The sequence below is a fragment of the Ambystoma mexicanum genome, chromosome 8, assembly GCF_040938575.1.
Source record: "Ambystoma mexicanum isolate Mex_15411 chromosome 8, UKY_AmexF1_1, whole genome shotgun sequence".
NCBI classification, from domain to species: Eukaryota; Metazoa; Chordata; class Amphibia; order Caudata; family Ambystomatidae; genus Ambystoma; species Ambystoma mexicanum.
The window spans coordinates 241,527,705-241,547,685 of record NC_090929.1 but is presented as its reverse complement, the minus strand read 5'-3'; positions in this window follow the sequence as shown (position 1 = coordinate 241,547,685).

Sequence of the window (19,981 nt, the reverse complement as noted above, 5' to 3'; positions counted from 1 at the left end):
AAATTCAGAAATCACACTCAGGTTAAAAAATGGCATGTGCAGCTAGATGCAAATAGACAGAGGGGTTCACTTAGATTCAGAGGTCACACTCAGGTTAAAAATGGTATGTGCAGCTAGATGCAAATAGACAAAGGGGTTCACCTAGATTCAGAAGTCTCACCAATAAATAACGATCTGAGAAGAATTAAATTGAAGAACTGGAAAACTATCCAAACAGATGATTTCAGACCTAACTGTCCCAGATTTGCATTCAAAAGGATGCCCAATCTGCGCGACAAGCGGGTACATACCCTGTGAAACACAACTTCCATCCAGCCCCTATTGTGGGACTTGCCACCCCTACAAGGACACTTTAAATGTGGACACTGTTCTGTGTGTCATTTTACCAACTATATGAAACAAATTGATCTGAAAGGTCGTCTGTGGAAATATAAGTCTTTCTCCAACTGTCTCACTAAGTGGGTTGTATATGGGATAAGGTGCCCCTGCGGACTAATATATGTGGGTAAGATAATTAGACCAGTGAAGCTACGGATAGGTGAACATTGTTTGGCAATCCCTAACGAGACAGCAGACAAGCCCCTTGTAACCCACTTTAATGAGGCCAAACATACCTGTGAAGACATTTCATGTCATTCAAATAACAAAGGCGCATCCACGAGGTGGAGACAGAGATCTGTCACGGAAAAAAACTAGAACAGAAGTGGATCTATGATTTGAAAACTGCCCAGACCGGATTAAACATAGCGGTCAAATGGAATTTATTCATTAACTAACTGCCCTCAGCCTATGCTTACATACGTTGATCCACTCCCAGTGGACACTATCACATACGTGACTGCAGGTTGTACAGTTAATAAATTCCCCTGCGGATGCTCCTATGGGAAATAGATACAGCTAAGACCTGAGGTCTAGCTTTGCACATCATGTGGACTAATATTTCCTGTGCCCTGGCATATATATACATAAGAAACAAGCCTATACATCTGTCTTGTCTAGATACAATTATATTGCTCTGATTTTGAACACGGGCCAATGTAATACTATCTATAAACGATCTACGTCATAAAATGTATAAGCTTCTAGCGGACAGTGAACTAAAACTATGATGATTGTACTGCATGTTAGATTTGCTAACATGTATATAAATAACTTTTTAAGATGGCGCCACCATAGGACGTACCAGTTACCCATCCGTCCCCACTTGTTGTTCAAACCATGCATGCACTTGACGTAGATGCATGGTCCTTTTAACACCCACACAATATAGATTTAGTCCTTCATCTATTTTTACATCCTGCCTTGGAGGTTGTGATGAGGGATGGGCTTGGAGGTAAGCGTACGCCTCTATATAACCTCCCGTCTGTATGCTGCAGGTTTTTTTTCCAAATCACGCTGTGGAAAGAAATAGAGTGTACTAACAGGTATCTCTCTCCACACAGGCTTGTATACATCAAATACAACTTAGTTTACTTCCGGGTAGCAGCATAGACAGCCGTACTTCGGGCGCGCTCTGCATTACGGACTCGCTGAAATACTGACAGTAAGTGGATGCGAGACCTTTTCGCCCAGCCCATTATGTAATGCTCTGTGCCAGTACGTATTATGTTTCCTGTTGTGTCTCGACAGGATTAATTGACGTACCATGGACAATGAAACCTAGAACAACCCTCTGTGAAAGGAATGCGATTCAAATCTATCGCTGAAAGGAATTTTTTCCCCTTCACCCTTTAGACACAGTAATTTGAAACACGTCCATTACAAAAACAATGATAGTTGACTGGCCACACAGAGAAAGAGCTTTAACTTACATATGCACTATGATGTATCGATTTGCCCAGAGCAGTGGATTCTCCAAGCTACTGAACCCATGTGCATTTCTTCATTAAAGCCCAAAATCATTTGCCCTCCACATCTAGAAGAAATTAACAAAAGGTTAGTAGGAGCCCTACTTCTTTATCGCAATGCTTGTGGTATTCTTTGTGCAACCATTAGGCCTTTTTAGACTATTTTCTAAATTGAGATTTATGACGCATAGGTTCCATGCATCATACAGTGCTGACCAGTCTCACTAATCCTGCGTCCTGAAGACGGGTCTTGAGACCACACTAGTAAAATTCTGATTATTGAAGTGTTGTTCCCTGCCCCAGAAACACATTAGAGTGTAGACGCTGTTTATCCATGTTATATAAATATCTGGACATGGTTGAAGTCACTATTACTAACATCACGCAATTACAAAATGCTTACTAGTGACATTTTTATTTGAAATAGAAACAGCTGAAAGTGTTTTTTTTCATTTCACGTATGTGTTCCTTATGTTGTCCTTTAAGAAAGGACTGCATTTGTTAGTGTTTTATTTGTTTTATGTGATGAATATGCTTGAGATATATGAATTAAAATATTCTTTTTTGATATTAGGCCTTTGGTTGAACTTATTATTCAATTATATTAAATGGAAAGTAGGTCACCTACACCTGCAGTGTGTTTGAGGTGGGTACCTAGTGGTGCCTTTTTCACGGGTTTACCCTGGGGGACAGTTAACAGGTGGTGGTGATCCATTGAAATGGTTATTTGCCACTTCAGGGGCCCTGGTTCCCAGGGTCGGCTGGTGGTGCAGGCTGAATGCCACCCACCGGGGGACTCCAGGCCTGTAGGGGCTATGGAGGCTGAAGGGGTGGGATCAGGATGCATTCAGTGTAGGACCAAGTCCTGGGGCCTCCTGGTACAGCGCCCAAAATATCACGGTAGGGATGTATGGAGTGTGCCTCACTGACATGCAAGTCATAGGGCGGTGTCAGCCATCTCACTGAATGGGATTTGTGTGGCACTGATGAGGTGCACTGTTTTGTGCTGTCCACAGTTTTTTACCTGTATTGTTGAATTTTATAAAGGACGTTTCACGATGCATTTGAGCCGCTTGTTCGGTGTAATGAATGCGACTGGTTTTGAAGCAAAAGCGCCAGTGGATATGTTTGCCCGTGCTTACTGCCCCTTGCTCAGCCCAGTGGCTCTAGGCACTCAGACTATGCAGCGATGGCGGCGGCATGCCTCACAGACCGGAGTCCTTTCCTTTTCCGGGACCGCATCACGGTTCAGAGGCATGTGTGCGGCAGGGTCAAGCACAGCCAGCGGCTCCATTTTACATGTCTGGCAGGCCTTTTCGTTACGTGGTTGGGAGAGCCATGGAGCGTGAATAGCAGTGGCCCGCATCTCAGGGTGCCGCATTAGCGCGCGCGCGATCTGTGACTCGTGGGTCAGTGGAAACGCTGCTGGTGCAGAGAGCGCTTCCCATCAGGTGGCCCGCGCTCTTACTGCTCATCTCCCGCCTAATGTGCTTCACAATGGCATCTCTTTCATGCTTGGAAGGCCTTAATGCAGCCATTGAGGCGCTGCGCTGTCCCTTTGGAAGAAGCTGTCATTACGAAATGGATCAAATCTGACAGCCTTTGATCGTCAAACAGCTTCTCCTAAGATCATAATCTTGCCTGTCTGATCACTTCTTGAAACAAGGACTGGGGGCGACATTCGCACTGATGACACAGAAAGAACATTGTCGAACTCATTGTGGAAATTCACGAAATGTTTGCCCCAGGTCAGGAGTGAGGGGCATTCGTTGGGATGTGTGGGTGGCAAGGATGGAGTAGCAGGCGTGCTGTAGATCAACACTAAGACTTCAGTGAGCTACATTGGCACTGCAGTGCTATTGCAGGGTGGGTGCTGCGGGTTAGCATTGAGGGACATTTAGTTAGGCATGGGGGTGCGGGGGAGGGATACATTATCAATGCACAGTGTTGTCCCAGAAATGTCCTTCATGGCAACCAATGCATGGTTTCTAGCCCCTTCTATGATCTGTGCCCCCTCTCCTGTGGCTTTTCACAATTCTGTTCCCTCATTCTTTCCTCCCACATTCACACCTTATGTATTTGTCCTTTATTTTTATTTGTAATGCACCGTATGCAAAACATGTCGAGCACCTTCTCGTTAATTGTATCCCTGTCATAGCCATTCCTTCATTCGCTCATACATTCTATGTAATTTCATGTATTCCCTCTCTTGTTGAAAGTCTCGCTCCCTGCCAATCTTTTTATCCCTCCCCTTCGCCAATTCCTTCTTTAATGACATGATGCTCCCCTGTTATTTCTTCCCGCCCGATACTGCCCTTCACACGGCTATATTATTGGCTTTGTCAGACCCTCTCTTACCCTTCCCTGTTTATTGTATCCTCTCTGCTCACGCATAAGCAATACATAATGAAATGTGCACATATAGCGCTCGTGCTAGATTCCTTAATCTTCGAAGGGCTGCATTCATGATTGTTGTATTGCCTTCCGCTCCATTCCTTCTAGGTATCTCACATCCATTTTTTACTTCTGTCCAACCATCAGAAACATTTTTTTAACTTGCACTTGTAACATATGTCTGTCGCTTTCTATTCCTCCTCCTTTACCTCCTATCATTCTGTCTCCATCCTTTCTATTCGCTCTTTCGTTTCATACATGATATCCCTTCTAGTTCTTCCTCACCCCTCCCAAATGCCCTTTCCTTTCCTTATTCTCCACCCCACACCTCTCCTTTGATGCCTTCCTCTATCCCATAATGTCCATGCAGTTCCTTCTATTCCCTCCTCTATTACCCCAGCCTCCATCCACTTATAATACCAATGTTGATCATTCGTTTTGTTGCCATTTATACTTAATTTGCTTCTTTCCCTCCACCATTCTCCAATACCGCCCCATTTGATTCTATTCCTTTATGTTTTCTATCATAATGATACATTCTGTTTTTTAATTTGTTCTCCTTTCCAATATTTTTCATTCTTCTTTTTCCCTCTTGCATGTTATCCTTCAATATCATCTCTCATTTCGTCCTTTGTTTAGCTTTTCCGTCCTGTTTGCTGTAATCTCTCATTTTGGGGTGTGGGCTAGGGACCTATCCCCAGATTTATTTTTCTCTTGCCCCTATTTTTGCCCATTTTCCACCACTTAAATAGCACTTTTTGAACCATGGTCTGAAAGACTGCCCTCCCTTGTGATGCCATCTAGCATTTGCTCTTTTTTCCATCCCTCCTAATCACCACCATCTTCCTCTTGTTCATCTCTGTGCGATGTCTCTCCTTCCTCCCTTCTTCGATGCTCTCCCACTTGTCGGGGGGAAATTCTGCCGGGGTCGGCCGGGCCGTCCGCAGACCTCCGGGCAGGGAGGCCCCAACTCCTCCCGTATATCCCAAAAGAGATAGAGTATGAGACACACGCAAGAAGCAAGGTGACTCTGCTGTTTATTAGACAAAACGGCAGGGATGGGTCAAGGAGCGTACGCGTCCGTCCTGACACACACACAATCGTAGGGCTCGCAGACACTTTTTAGCTTAGTATGACGCGCTACTTGCGTCACCTTTCAAAGTTTAGCAAAAAACCTATTTCCACTCTGGATTCGTTACTCGAGTGGTAGGGTTAGTATAGCATACATATAGAGAACGGTGTTAGTGGTTGAGGGTTAGTCAGGTGATATACTTGGGCTGTCCCTTCAATTTGATACATGAAAATTGTTACATGAAGACCTCTGAGGATTGGTCAATGTTAATGGCGTCAGTGATAAGGGCCCCATGTTCTGATTGGTCCACTCGCGAGCCTCCCAGTCTGGGACTATCGCTGTTCCCAGCTCGCGGTGCACCTGTAATTTGCAACAATGTTTTACTATGGGTAGGTGTAAACAATGTGAGGATTTATTCATATGTTGGGAGGTCGACTACTCCCACTGCTGCAGATGTCCAATGAGTCTTTTAATTGTATCTGCCTGTGTCTTGAAACGTGGGATTCAGGCGTCTCCTTCCTCCTGGGCTTGGCATCCTGTCAGGTTTGGCTTTGTCACGTGAGGTGGGACCGTGTTTGAGGCAGAATTCAGCACAATAAATATTGTTTTTCCCACTGTGTGCCTGGTTTATCTTGCAGGTGCGACTTTGGCGTTGGCTTGCGGCGTGCGAGATTGCAACATCGTGCCCTTGGCGGTGTGCTTTCGCCGGGCTCATTCTGCAGGGTCAGCAACCGAGCTCTTGCTCATTCAATGTTCATGGAAGCTTTTGCTTGCGGCCTACTTGGGCCTAGTGCATAGGTGGAACCGTTTGATGCAGAGCGCTTTAGGTTACGGTATCATATTGCCCTATCCTCAGTATCGTGTCTCCTTTATATTCTTCATTATGGTACATGGTTCTTAGAAGAAGCGTGAGCAAGCCTTTTTAGATAAGTTCATGATGCGTCTTGCGTTTCTGCATTTTGAGAGCCTATGTGGAAAATAATAAAGATGCACGTCCGTGAGTATGTCTGTCGCCTACGTCATAGCACTGAGTATATTCTTCGTGTGGATTGGCGTGGGAGTGTCCGGTGTGCATGTTTGCACAGGTGTGCTAACCGTTGGCTAGGTCGTCATGGCATCTCTAACGACGTGTTGATTTAGTGCTGGATGGTTCAGTCGAGTCCATCCATGCCACAGGTGTCGGCATGTGCAGGGCAGGCTGGTGGGCACATCCGTATGTTCCTGTACCAGGGTATTTGGTCGTCTGGTAGATGGGCAAACTCCTCTCGTGGCGGGTGTCTGGGCCGTGATCCTCTAGGCCAAGCGCGAGAGGGGAAGGGCGGGAGACTGTTCTTCCATTCTCCCACTTCAGTCCCCCCTCTGGTCGACTTGTCGACCACAAACATATCCTTTTCTTTATCTCCTCTTACTCTCCATATTTTAGTTATTCCTCCCAAATGTCCATAGTGGTTAACATGGTCTTCAAATGACCAATACATATATTCACAGGTTCCTCCAGGAGTGCAGTATACCCATTTCCCTATGTAGCTCTTTGGGTTTCTTGGGTTTTCGAGCTTTACAGATGGTGGGTCCAGGTGGTTGGTGATGATCTGGTTGCGCAACTTCTCTCTCTCCTTTATTATTGTGCCTGTGTGTTTGCCGTCATCTGTTGGCATCAAGAGGTGCATACCAACCATTTCGATCATCTCGTCTGTAGTGCGTGCCTTCCGGGCCTTCCAAAATCTTATTATGATCAGTGTAGCTCCAGCCAAAATAGTACATCCAACTATAATCTTCAGTCCATCTGACAGCCAAGATGGCATCCATGACCATAATATTGAAAACCAGCTCTCATCCTTTTTCACACCTTTACTTTCATCCATCATTTTTGAGTGCATCTGGGTCAATTGTAAAACTGCTTCTGTCAGTGTACCATTGTCAGCATCGTTGGCAGGGATGAATATGCAGCAAGATTGTCCTATCTTAGCGCAAACTCCTCCTTCCATTGCTGTGAGGAGGTCCAGTACATATCTGTTCTGAAGCGCTACCATCCTCACAGCTCGCAGTTCCTCTTTTATTGCGTTGAATCCATTCACTGTAGAGTTAATTGTCATCATTAGTTCCCACCTAATTATCTGGAGCCATTTTGCGTTTGCGTAAGCCTGTAGTCCCGGATGTATTATTGAGGAGAAGAACATTGCTGCTCTGCTGAATAGTCTGTGTTCTGGCGGAATTGAAGTGAGTGCTGTTTCCGACCTTCCCCACAGGTAATTTCCTGTCAGAGGTTCTCCTTGTCTTTTCTTCCTATTCAGGACGGTGTTGTTGCCGTTGTTCCTGTTCTCTTGCCCCTTCTGAAGCTGTGCAGATCTCTTCTTCCTCCGGTTTCCTTCATCCATTTTGGGGAAATTCGCCATATTCACATGTTTCTAGGGCACCACTAGTGATGGTACATTAACGTGTACTATTGTGCATACACCATTCCACAGAGGGGGCAGTGTGTGGTATGCCTTGTCTCCACAGGCCCAGTAATGGTCCATTACTACTGCTGTTCCTGCTCCTCCCTCAGGTAACTCCATCACGCTTTCACAGTTGGTGTTGTATCCTACGTCCACTTCTCCTTTATGTTGGTAGCATACCTTAGGCGCAGTTAGCGGCAGTATTGTTATTGGGTCTTCATCCTTTTCCATCCACGTGAGCATGGGTACGTACTTGACCCAAGTCATCCAACATCTATGGTTGTGTCCATCAATAGTTGAAATATTTTCTCTTGTTACCATGTTGCTGCCAACCACTCCTATGTCCCATTTGTTGTTCATGTACACCTTCCCTGTTATTATCACCAGTGGTCTTTCCCAACATCCGTTTTTACCAGGGACTTCAGTGGCGTACCAATCACATGGTAGGTACTGCAGTGTTACTTTCTTTGTTTCTCCTTTTTCAGGACCACTTGTTATGTATTTGAATCCTTCAGCATGTAAACTGCTCTTGTGGTAACTCAAATAAGTCTTGAGGAAGTTGTTTTCATATGGATATGTATCTAGTGTTTTCCACACAAGATGCACCACTGTCCCTTGAAATCTTCCTTTCGTCTGGAACAGTGCCAGGTATATTATACATCGTGCTATTTTTTCATCTATCTCCGTGGCAACAAATGTTCGAGAAGCGCTCATGGCGTATGGAATTAATGAGCAAACGTAGCAGCTGTCTTCTGTTGTCTGTTTACCTATGTGGGCCATGTGTTGGTACCATATGTTGTTTGAGATGTGTGCTGAATCTTGTATGTAGTTGTCAATACCTTTATTATCTGAGTATGTGCTGCGTTTAACTCTATTTTTCTTGTGTGGGATTTTACTAGTACCACCTGACGTAACACCTGTTGCAGCTGGGGGTGGGGGTGCATTAGGTTTGGGTACAGCAATAATATCAATAGCATAGCTGTACTGCCATACAGAGGCAGCCAAGAACCCGGTGATCATTAAAATCCCTATCAATTTTATTACAGATGCTAATTTCACCGGCATTTTGCTCTTACCTTGCTGCAGTCCGGCAGCTTATTCTTGCGACGTTACAGTTGCCCGCCTGAACATTCTTAATATGCTTGTTATTGGTGTTAATTGTCGTTTTTTAAGCTCTCCCTATCAAGTAGTCATTCAGTGCCCAGGCGAAGAGCTGTTCCCACGCCAATCTAAGCGATCTATCTCTTAGGGCAGGCAAGTATGGTTGGAGGTGGGGCATTCAGTGTTCTATGGCCAAGAGGAATGCTGTGTAGTAGACACGTACCCTCCTTCTTTTCAGGTACGTTGGCCGTTTTATTTCATATACAAATTGGTGTGACAATTCTTCCAGGTAATTATCGTCTGAGGGTACCATCTACTCCTGGGCAGTGAATTGGTTAGTTATCTACTTTCTTAACAGTACAATAATACGCTGTACCCGCATGTGCGAGAGAAAAGAAAGAGAACATTCAGGTGTTTACATGTGTATATGTGCAAAACAATGTCCTTCAGTTCAGTTATTACTACAGTGGGTAGGGGGTCAATGGGCAGAGGGTTTGGGGCTCAACTGGCGGAAGTCTCTTTACCCTTTGATCGTGTAACCATGGGGTGGGCGGTATGGGGATCACCCCTTTCTTTTCTAGTAGTTGTCTCTGGGGAATCTGGGGGGTGGCAGGGTATGGGGACACTTAGGCCGTTAGTTGCGGTAGAAGTCTCTTCCTCTGTTGGTGACGCTGTTGTTGTTCTTTCAGTGGCCCTGTCGGTGGTGCTGGGGCGGGTCTGGAGTTTGTAGATCTTTACGTCATGTAGGTGGTTCCAGGCATGTTTGTCCTGTAACTTTACTGCTCTCGTTGATACCTCCTCTACCAGATGGGGGCCAGTGAAGCGTGGACTGTTCCACTTCCTGTTGAAATTGCGAAGTAGTACGTGGTCACCTTTAGCAACCTTGCACAGTCTTTCCTTTTCCAATTCTTTATCCGCGCCTTCTTGTTGATCGCTGTTAGACCAGCCCCGCGTGCGCTCGAGCTGTTGAGACACAAACACTACACTAGTAATCAGAGAAGACACATATTAGTACATTTCATCACCAAGGACATTTGCAGTACTCTCGTGGTCAGTAAATGCTCTTGATGTTGGCGTTAGGGGAAGGCGCATTTGACGTCCGGTAACCACCTCGTGATGGGTGAGGTGGTGGTCGGAACCTGGTCTATTCCTTAGCTCAAATAGGGCTAATGGAAGGCAATACAACCAACTCTTCTTTGTTGTTTGCTGTATTTTTGCAATTGCCTCCTTCAATAGGCCATTCAGGCATTCACATATACCGTTGGCCTGTGGGTGGTATGCACATGCAAATTTATGCTTGATGTTCAGTAAGGATGTGATGTGCTGGAACATTTCGTTTGCGAAATGTGGGCCATTGTCTGACCGCAGTACTTCGCACACTCCCCACCTGGGGAAGACCTCCCTCACTAGGAATTTAGCTGCTCTAAATGCATCTGGGTGTGAACAGGGCCCTGCTTCAATCCACCTCGAGAATGGGCATACTACTACAATCATATACCTATTTCCTTGACATACGTTTATCATATCAACATAGTCAATATGGAGATGTCGGAAGGGTCCCTCTGGCCGGGGTATAGTACCTCTTATCACCTTCAGAGTGTGACCGGCCGTAAACTGTTGACATGTGAGACAATTGCTAATGAAATTTGACACATGAGAATTTAACTCGGGGCAGAACCAGTCTTCCCTAATTCGTGCTGCAATTACTTCCTTGCCTGTATGGGCTGGGTGGTGTAGTTGGCTCAGGGCGGTGTTCAATAGTGCCAGTGGTATTACAATCTTCCCAGTGTCACTCTGGCGCCATAGTGCGTCGGTTGGTGACATTGTGCATCCTCTTTTTAGCCATATTTCTTTTTCGGCCATTGGTGCAGCCGCTTGTAGCTCCATAATCTGTGTGGCTGGGAGATGGGTGTACCCTTCTCTTATCAACATCTCCTTAGCCATTCCCCTCCCTCTCCCTGACTCTGGGGGGTTCCATATCTCACCAAAATATGCAGCATACTTCGCATGTGCGTCTGCTGCTGCATTCCCTTTTGAAATGTGGTCTTCACCATTGGTGTGTGCGGTGCATTTGACCAAAGCTAATTCTTGGGGATCATTTATTGCTTCAATTAGTTCAGCCAATAGGAGGGCATGTTGCACTGGAGTGCCATCAGCTCTCCTAAACCCTCTTCTTCTCCATTTCGACAGCCCTGAGTGGACAGTGGACGTAACATATGCGCTGTCGGAATATATGGTCACTCGTTTGTCAAAGCTTTCCTTCAACGCCAAAATCAGTGCAACTAATTCTGCTGCTTGAGCGGAGTAATGCTGTGGTAATTGTACACATTTCATTACCACACACACCGGTACCTCCATCATTTTTACCACTGCTGCCCCAGTCCTCCTTATACCATCCCTTTGGTCGATAGTTGATGACCCAGCAATGAACAGGAGCTCACCTCCCTCTAGTGCGTTTTCTTCAATCTTTCTAGTACATGAGTACATTTCAGTTATTTGAGTACAATCGTGGGCATAATCTCCTTCCTCAAGTACTTCTGCTAGGAACCTTGCAGGGTTGACCGTGCTACATCTAACAATTGATAGTTCAGCTCTGGATAAGATGATCTCATAACCTGATGCCCTTTGCGTGGTTAGGGTGGACTTAGGTTTATTCAATATTGCAAATAGTGCATGTTCCACAAACAGTGTAGTTGGGCACCCCATGGTTATTGCTGATGCTTTTTCTACCGCAAAAGCAGCTGCGGCGAGACCTTGTTCGCAAGGGAAATGACCTAACATCACAGGATCTAAGTGGCCACTGTAAAACGCTACTGGTTTGTAGCCCATGCTTGTTTTTTGAGCCAACACTGCTTTCATTACTGCTGAGTCGCAAGGTGAAAATATAAAGAATTGTCGCTCATAGTCTGGGGTTGCCAGTAACGGAGCAGTTGATATCGCATCTTTCAGGTTATCAAAAGCCTCTTTCATTTCCATTGTCCACCCCAACTTTTTCTCCCCTTTATTAGCTTCCTTTAACCCCTCAAGCAGGGGTCCTATGTATGAGCTGTAATCAAATACCCATGCTCTACAGTAGTTGCACAGACCAAGGAACTGCTGCAGTTCCCTCACTGTTTGTGGCATTGTTGTTTTTGAAATGGCCTGTGCCGTTTGTGGTGCAATCTTTCTTCCATGTTGGGATATGAGCTGACCAATGTAAAGTACCTGTTCTTGACAGTACTGTAACTTTTCCATATCTACCTTGTAACCTTTTTCAGCCAATATTGTCAGCATCTTTAATGAGTCCTCTCTGCATGTTCTTTCGTTTTTACTGCAAATTATTATGTCGTCGACATACTGCAACACTGTGCTTTCCACTTCAATGTTACCCAAATCCATCTGTATTACTCTGTTGAATATTGAGGGTGATTCGCAGTACCCTTGTGGTAATCTGGTGTGTTTCCACTTTGTGTTTCTGTAAGTGAAGCTTGTCAGATCTTGTGAGTCTGGGTGCAATGGTATTGAGAAAAAAGCATTTTTAAGGTCGATCACTGTAAATCGTGATGCTTCCGCTGGAATGCCACACAATATCGTGGCCGGGTTTGCGGCTATGGGGTATTCTGCTTCTACTATGTTGTTCAAGGGCCTGAGATCCTGTATGAAGCGCCAAGACCCCCCTCTAGCCTTGCGCACTGGGTATACAGCCGTGTTACATGGTTATTCTGAGGGGACCAATATGCCATTATCTATAAGGGCCGTTATGGTTTCATATATGCCCTCATCTGCCTCTTTTGATAGTGGGTACTGTTTCACTCTGGGGAGTATTGCACCTTTTTTCAATTTTATCCTTACCCCCCATATACTTTTAATGCACCCCAGGTCATAGGGGCTAGTAGTCCATAATGATGTGGGTACTTTTGTCATATCCTCCTTAAAGAAGGGAACTGGGGTGGATGTGGGTGCCTCCAGTGCCATTGCCATTTTCTGTGCCACTTGTTTGTACGCCACTCTTAGCCATATTTCCACACTTATCATAAACACCATTTCACCTTCCTCCTTTTCTTCTGAGAACAGCTCCTCATCTGACACCTGGGTGAGTCTACATCCTTCTGCTAGTGCTATCACTGCCCTCCATGCTCTTCCTTCTCTGTCTTGGGCATGTACAGCAATGTAATCAGCTGTTGCTATAATGCTCTCAATGTCCACTGGAACCACCTTTCCTTCTAGTTCGTTGACTGGTGTTTCTGGTCTGAACAAATAGGCTGCTGGCCTCCTCCAGATCTTTCCCTCTATTCCTGGCATCCATGCAAATGCCATGTCTGTCCCGTACTGGAAGAGTTCGCTATCTACTGGCTCGGCCCTAATCGCTGTCTGTCCGCAGTATGCTTGCATAATCTGTCGTGCTGTGAGCATGTTAATTCCTGGAGTAGAGCAAATTATGCCGTCCTCCGTAAAGGAGATCGTCATATTCAACCTGTTCATTATGTCTCTCCCCAGTATATTTACTGGTGAGGCACTATAATATAAAAGTGGGACTGACATGTCATAATCTTCTATAGATAAGAGAATGTTATCAGTAAAAGGAACCAACCCTCTAGCCCCAGAGAATCCTTGGGTGTCCATGGCTTCGCCCGACATCTTAAATTTACCTTCCCTTATGCAAGACTGGGTCGCCCCGATGTCAACAAGGAATGATAATATTTTGTCGCCTATCGTTACCTCTATGCGTGGTTCCTCCGCACTATTAGGTGTTACCGACAGGATGGGACACACCAAGGCCGTCTGTGGGCTGTCCTATTGAGGGTACAACGATTGACCATTTCCTGTGTAAGGGTTGTGTCCCAGGACCGTCACCCTACCCAGTTGTGTTTGTTGTGCTTGGGGTTGTTGTGTTATCGCTACCTGTGTTGTGGCAGTGAATATGTCTGTGGCTGTTGTTGTGTTATTATTTGTTGCTGTTCATTTCCCTGTTGCAACGTCTGCTGTTGCTGTATGCCCTGCTGTTCCTGTGTGGGCCTTGGTTGTCCCTGTTCGCTCCATGATGGTGTAGCTGGTCTTACTCTACACGTGCGTGACATGTGCCCTACTAATCCACAACTCCAACACACCGGTGGTTCCCTACTCTGCCATGGATGGAAAGCTTCCTGTGTTGTCCTGGTATACTGGTTGCCCGGTGGGGTAGGAGTTTCTAAGTCCTCCCACCTGCTGTTGTGTGTTATATCCGTATACTCTCCCCCTCATAATTCCTCCTCTTCCCCTGTTGTAATTATAATACCCAGCTCCTGGCATTGAGTATCCTCCTCCCATGTTGGACGTGTATGGTTGGAGTGGCGGCACCTGTTGTGTTATTGTCTGTGAGGGTAATATTTGGGAGGGATCTTGTGCAGCCAATACTTGTGTGGGGCTTTGGGTCATTATTGTAGGTGCAGTTATTAGTGCCCCTTCCATTGTGTATTTAGTAAGTTTTTTCTGTACTAGCTTAGCCTCTTCAGTTTTCCTGTCTTCTTCCTTTTGTTTCATTTTTCCTTGCCATGCCCTACAATGATGCACTATTGTCAGTTGTATTTCTGGCCATGCTTTTGCCTCCATTCCCACTACTTTCTTCAGTTGTTTCTGAACTCCTTCTGGGAGCCCTTGTACTAGTATATGATAAAATATTGCTGGTGTTTTGTCCCATTGTTCTCTAGTTTCCATGCACCACTTCTCTTGGATTTCCTGGATATAATCAACAGGATCTTCGTTCTCACGCATCTTGCGTGAGGTAATTGCTCCTATGTCTGATGTGTCTGGGTACTGTACCCTCAATGCCTGCCATAGTGCATGTCTGCAGTTTGCGAATGGTGCCCCATCATGCGATGTGTTTGCTATTGTTACCCCAGGGAATCCCGCTCTCTTCCAAATGTCATCCGCTGCATCCCCTAATATCGATATTAGAAGGCCCTTTACATCTCCCACTGCCAGTTTCTGTCCTGCGGTGTGTTTTTCCATTTCATATATCCATTTACCCGCACCTCCACTTAATGATGGGAGCCTGCACTTTATATTCTCTTTGTCTGTATGCTTCCAAGGGACGTACTGTGGTCTAACTCCTCCCCTCTCCAGAAGTGGCATTAAGTTGTGTCTGATTTTACCCCTCGGGTTCCATAAAATCGAGTCCTCACACCCCTCCTCTTCTTCCCTCTCTTCTACATCGTCAATTTCCTCCGTATTTCCCCTGCTCGTAACTCTTTCTTCTCCATCCTTTCCCCTTCTTCCATCATTTCCTGTATTTAATGTGGGCGTGTGCATTCGTCCTTCCTGCCTGCGTCTAGGGAGGTCTCTAAGCCGACATGCATAGGGTGTCAGTTCGTTTGTGAAGGGCGCAAGTTTTATTGTACGTAATGAGCGTGAGGTGGTTGAGCATGTAGGGTGGGATGGGAGAGGGTGTGATGGTGACGGTGTGGTTTCATGTGTCTGTCTTTCCGCTATTCCTTGCTCTTCCTCCTCACTTCTCTCCAGTTCATCCTTTCTCCTACAGATCCATGGTGAGTCTGTATTGGTCCGGGTGGTGTATAGTTTATCTAGACTTTCCCTTTCACTGTTTCTTCCTTCCTTCTCCATTCCTTCTTCTTCCTCACTACAAAAGTCATTCACAAACGGCAGCCCCCACTCTGTCTTTTTCCCCTTGATTGTTACTGTTTTTAAGTCTATTGGGTCCGGTTCTCCCTTTTCTCCTTTATCAACCGCTCCCCTTTGCGCTGATGTTGTTGCTACTTCTGTGTCTCTATATACATCCCCCCTTCACTCTCCCTTCTCCTATCTTCTCTTTCCCCTTCATTTCTCTCCTCCATCTCTCTACCAATTTCCTCCCTTTTCCTTTTTAATTCCTCCATTACTTCACTACTCATCTTTTCCAATATCCTTTCATCCTCTTTCTTCCTTTCCCCTCTCACCCTCTCCCTTTCTAATATACTCTCTATCACCCTCCCTTCTTCGTATTTCCTAGTTGTTTCTGATAGTAATCTCTTCTTCCACATTGCCATTTCTTTTTCTTTCTCTTCTTCTTCTTCCCTTTTCCTCTCTCGTAGCACTGCTCTTGATACCCTTTCTGCTGCTGCTTTTACCCTGTCAGCTTCTTTCCTTTGCTCCTCAGTTCTTTCCCTTATTTTTCCAATTTGTTCTTACCTTCTTTCCTTTCCCTCGCTCTCTCTCTTTCCTCCCTCTCGAGCTGTTTGATCAGTTCATTCTGCTCATCCCTTAACTCTGCTAGTCGTTCCTCCAAAATCTCTTCCTTTTGACGTAACAGCTCTTCCCCTGTCATTCCACTCTCCCTAGTATTATCCTCGTCTATTTTCCTTACTACCTCCTTCTCTTCTCCTGTTAATGAACCTCGTAATTTTAATAATATCTGCGCGGCTACCCACTCCTCATGTCCTATTTCCACAGTTTGTTCTTCTCCAGTCCTCTCCTCCCCTGCTGTCATCTTCCTATGAGCCACATATGGTGGCGGGCTGTATGCGGGTTCGAGTACCCCTCAGCCGCCCTTAACTGTCCTCTTTCTATTTCTCCTAATTCTCTTAAAGGGTACAACCCCCCTCCCTCTGTTTTCACTACCTTTGCTAGGGGTATATCGTTGCTCTGTTCCTTTTTTATTTCATTTACTTTTGAGTTATTATTCTTTTCTCCTCCCTCTTGTCCATTCCCCGTGTTCTTTGGGTCTTCACTCCCCTTTTTCCCATTCTCTCTTTCCTCCTTAATCTCTTTTTCTTCCGGTATTTCCCCCACAGTGAACATTCCATTTGGTCCTGGTCGGGACCCCTGGAACATCCTCCATAAGTTAAACACCTCCACGTGGTTTGTCAACTTCTTCCCTTTGTATATATTATGCAAATGGTTTAATAGTGAATGTTGGGTATATGGATTGAAGCTACCATTAGGCGGCCATGGTGTTATCATTTTGTTGTCCGTCCCCTGTGTCCATTCTATGCTATACTTGATCAGTTTCTCATTATGGGGTGACAGTGTTGTACATATGTGTTGTAGTGGGGTAGTAAGGGTGTTCCCCAACCCTCCCGATCCTGTCCCGTGTGACATAGTAGCGCTCCACTTGTTACCCTTCCCCTATTTGGTAGCGGTTATCTCACTAGCAGTTTACAATATACAGCCTTATATCGTTACCTGGCCCCGTAAGTTTGGGGACTTGCGATAGGCCGCTAAGGAAAATTATTAAAATATAGTATTTACATTTGTATATTTTCTTCTGTCTTTCTTCCTTTACATGACACCCTTACGGCCCCCTGCGGCCGAGGCGCACGTAGCCCCCTGCGGCTGCGTACCCCTTGTGACGTTCTTATACAGTCGTCCTATTTTCACTTGCTCCTCCTCCTTCTTCTACACTTGCCGTGGTCAGCGTTCTCTGTGCGCCGCCACGTCCCCCGTTTCGCCTTTCCTCGATCAATTCATTACCGTTTATCTCCGTGTCCACTCCCTTACCACAGTTCTCTTCCCCACCACTCTCAGAAACAAAGATGCCTTGTGCTCGGGATATCCTATGAAAGCCCTACTGGTGACGTCACCGATCTCTTCGGACTACTGGTAAGTTCTTCATATATTCTTTAAGTCCAAAATACACTTGCAATCTACCCCCGTTAATCCTCACAGCTGTCTTCCTGTCACTCCTAGAACAAGGTAATCAATAATATAATCGGACTGCGCACACTGCGTCGCCTCGCGTGTGATACGCCCCTTGACAGGATGGCTTAACCAGCCAATTATCTTCCGTATTGGGCAACTAACTAGCTACCGCCTACAGGGAAACGTCATCTACCTATCGAGTTTCTTGCTCAAACAATAGGGATCCTCATCTACTCATTGATCAATAAATGCCAAATCGTAGGAAACCACACACACACACCCTTACACGTAGTCGCGACCTAGGCCAATCAGTGTCTACGAGCGGCCGCACATGATGTTTTCGTGCTCCAACTCCCTTTCTCGCGTAATGTAGCCGACTGCTCTCGCACTCGTTCGGCTACCATTCATTTCATTACCTACACTAAATTGTCAAACCTTCGCCGCGCACCTGTGCAACACCTCCCACCTCCCGTATTTAATTCCTCCCCCCTCCTTCACAATTTCACATTGCTTGTTGTGCGTGGCATGCTCACCAAGTTCTCTTGATGCGGGGCCACTCGACTGTGTGCACCCCTCCAAGCGGCTCGCCACCTCCCCTCGTCTGGACCACGTCTGGACACTCGCCAACCGCGGGCGGGATACTTCTCAACCGGCTCCCGAAGGCCAACATCCGGATTGCGCTGTCCGGTCTTCTCGCAGTTCCGCGATTGTCCTGTAGTCCTCAGAAGGGGGCAACGGCAGAGGGGGCCGCGCCGCCGGGCCTCCTCGCAACGGGATTACCTGGAAAAAAGTAAAAATAAAAAAGCAGATCTTAAGCAGATCTCAGCAGTGCCTCCAACTTGTCGGGGGGGAAATTCTGCCGGGGTCGGCCGGGCCGTCCGCAGACCTCCGGGCAGGGAGGCCCCAACTCCTCCCTTATATCCCAAAAGAGATAGAGTATGAGACACACGCAAGAAGCAAGGTGACTCTGCTGTTTATTAGACAAAACGGCAGGGATGGGTCAAGGAGCGTACTCGTCCGTCCTGACACACACACAATCGTGGGGCTCGCAGGCCCTTTTTACCTTAGTATGACGCGCTACTTGCGTCACCTTTCAAAGTTTAGCAAAAAACCTATTTCCACTCTGGATTGGTTACTCGAGTGGTAGGGTTAGTATAGCATACATATAGAGAACGGTGTTAGTGGTTGAGGGTTAGTCAGGTGATATACTTGGGCTGTCCCTTCAATTTGATACATGAAAATTGTTACATGAAGACCTCTGAGGATTGGTCAATGTTAATGGCGTCAGTGATAAGGGCCCCATGTTCTGATTGGTCCACTCGCGAGCCTCCCAGTCTGGGACTATCGCTGTTCCCAGCTGGCGGTGCACCTGTAATTTGCAACAATGTTTTACTATGGGTAGGTGTAAACAATGTGAGGATTTATTCATATGTTGGGAGGTCGACTACTCCCACTGCTGCAGATGTCCAATGAGTCTTTTAATTGTATCTGCCTGTGTCTTGAAACCTGGGAGTCAGGCGTCTCCTTCCTCCTGGGCTTGGCATCCTGTCAGGTTTGGCTTTGTCACGTGAGGTGGGACTGTGTTTGAGGCAGAATTCAGCACAATTAATATTGTTTTTCCCACTGTGTGCCTGGTTTATCTTGCAGGTGCGACCTTGGCGTTGGCTTGCGGCGTGCGAGATTACAACATCGTGCCCTTGGCGGTGTGCTTTTGCCGGGCTCATTCTGCAGGGTCAGCAACCGAGCTCTTGCTCATTCAATGTTCATGGAAGCTTTTGCTTGCGGCCTACTTGGGCCTAGTGCATAGGTGGAACCGTTTGATGCAGAGTGCTTTAGGTTACGGTATCATATTGCCCTATCCTCAGTATTGTGTCTCCGTTATATTCTTCATTATGGTACATGGTTCTTAGAAGAAGCGTGAGCAAGCCTTTTTAGATAAGTTCATGATGCGTCTTGCGTTTCTGCATTTTGAGAGCCTATGTGGAAAATAATAAAGATGCACGTCCGTGAGTATGTCTGTCGTCTACGTCACAGCACTGAGTATATTCTTCGTGTGGATTGGTGTGGGAGTGTCCGGTGTGCATGTTTGCACAGGTGTGCTAACCGTTGGCTAGGTCATCATGGCATCTCTAACGACGTGTTGATTTAGTGCTGAATGGTTCAGTCGAGTCCATCCATGCCACGGGTGTCGGCATGTGCAGGGCAGGCTGGTGGGCACATCCGTATGTTCCTGTACCAGGGTATTTGGTCGTCTGGTAGATGGGCAAACTCCTCTCGTGGCGGGTGTCTGGGCCGTGATCCTCTAGGCCAAGCGCGAGAGGGGAAGGGCGGGAGCCTGTTCTTCCATTCTCCCACTTCACTCTGCCTCTTGTGCTCTGTCCTCAGTGTTCTGATGATTTATTGACTCATTGTCCTCTTCTCGACTCCGTCTCCACATAGCGGGTTCATCCACTACTTTGGACTCCCACCCCAGACCCAGAGGCAATAAGTACTTTCAAAATAATGTCCACACAGACAATGTATACTTTCTTGGAAACAGA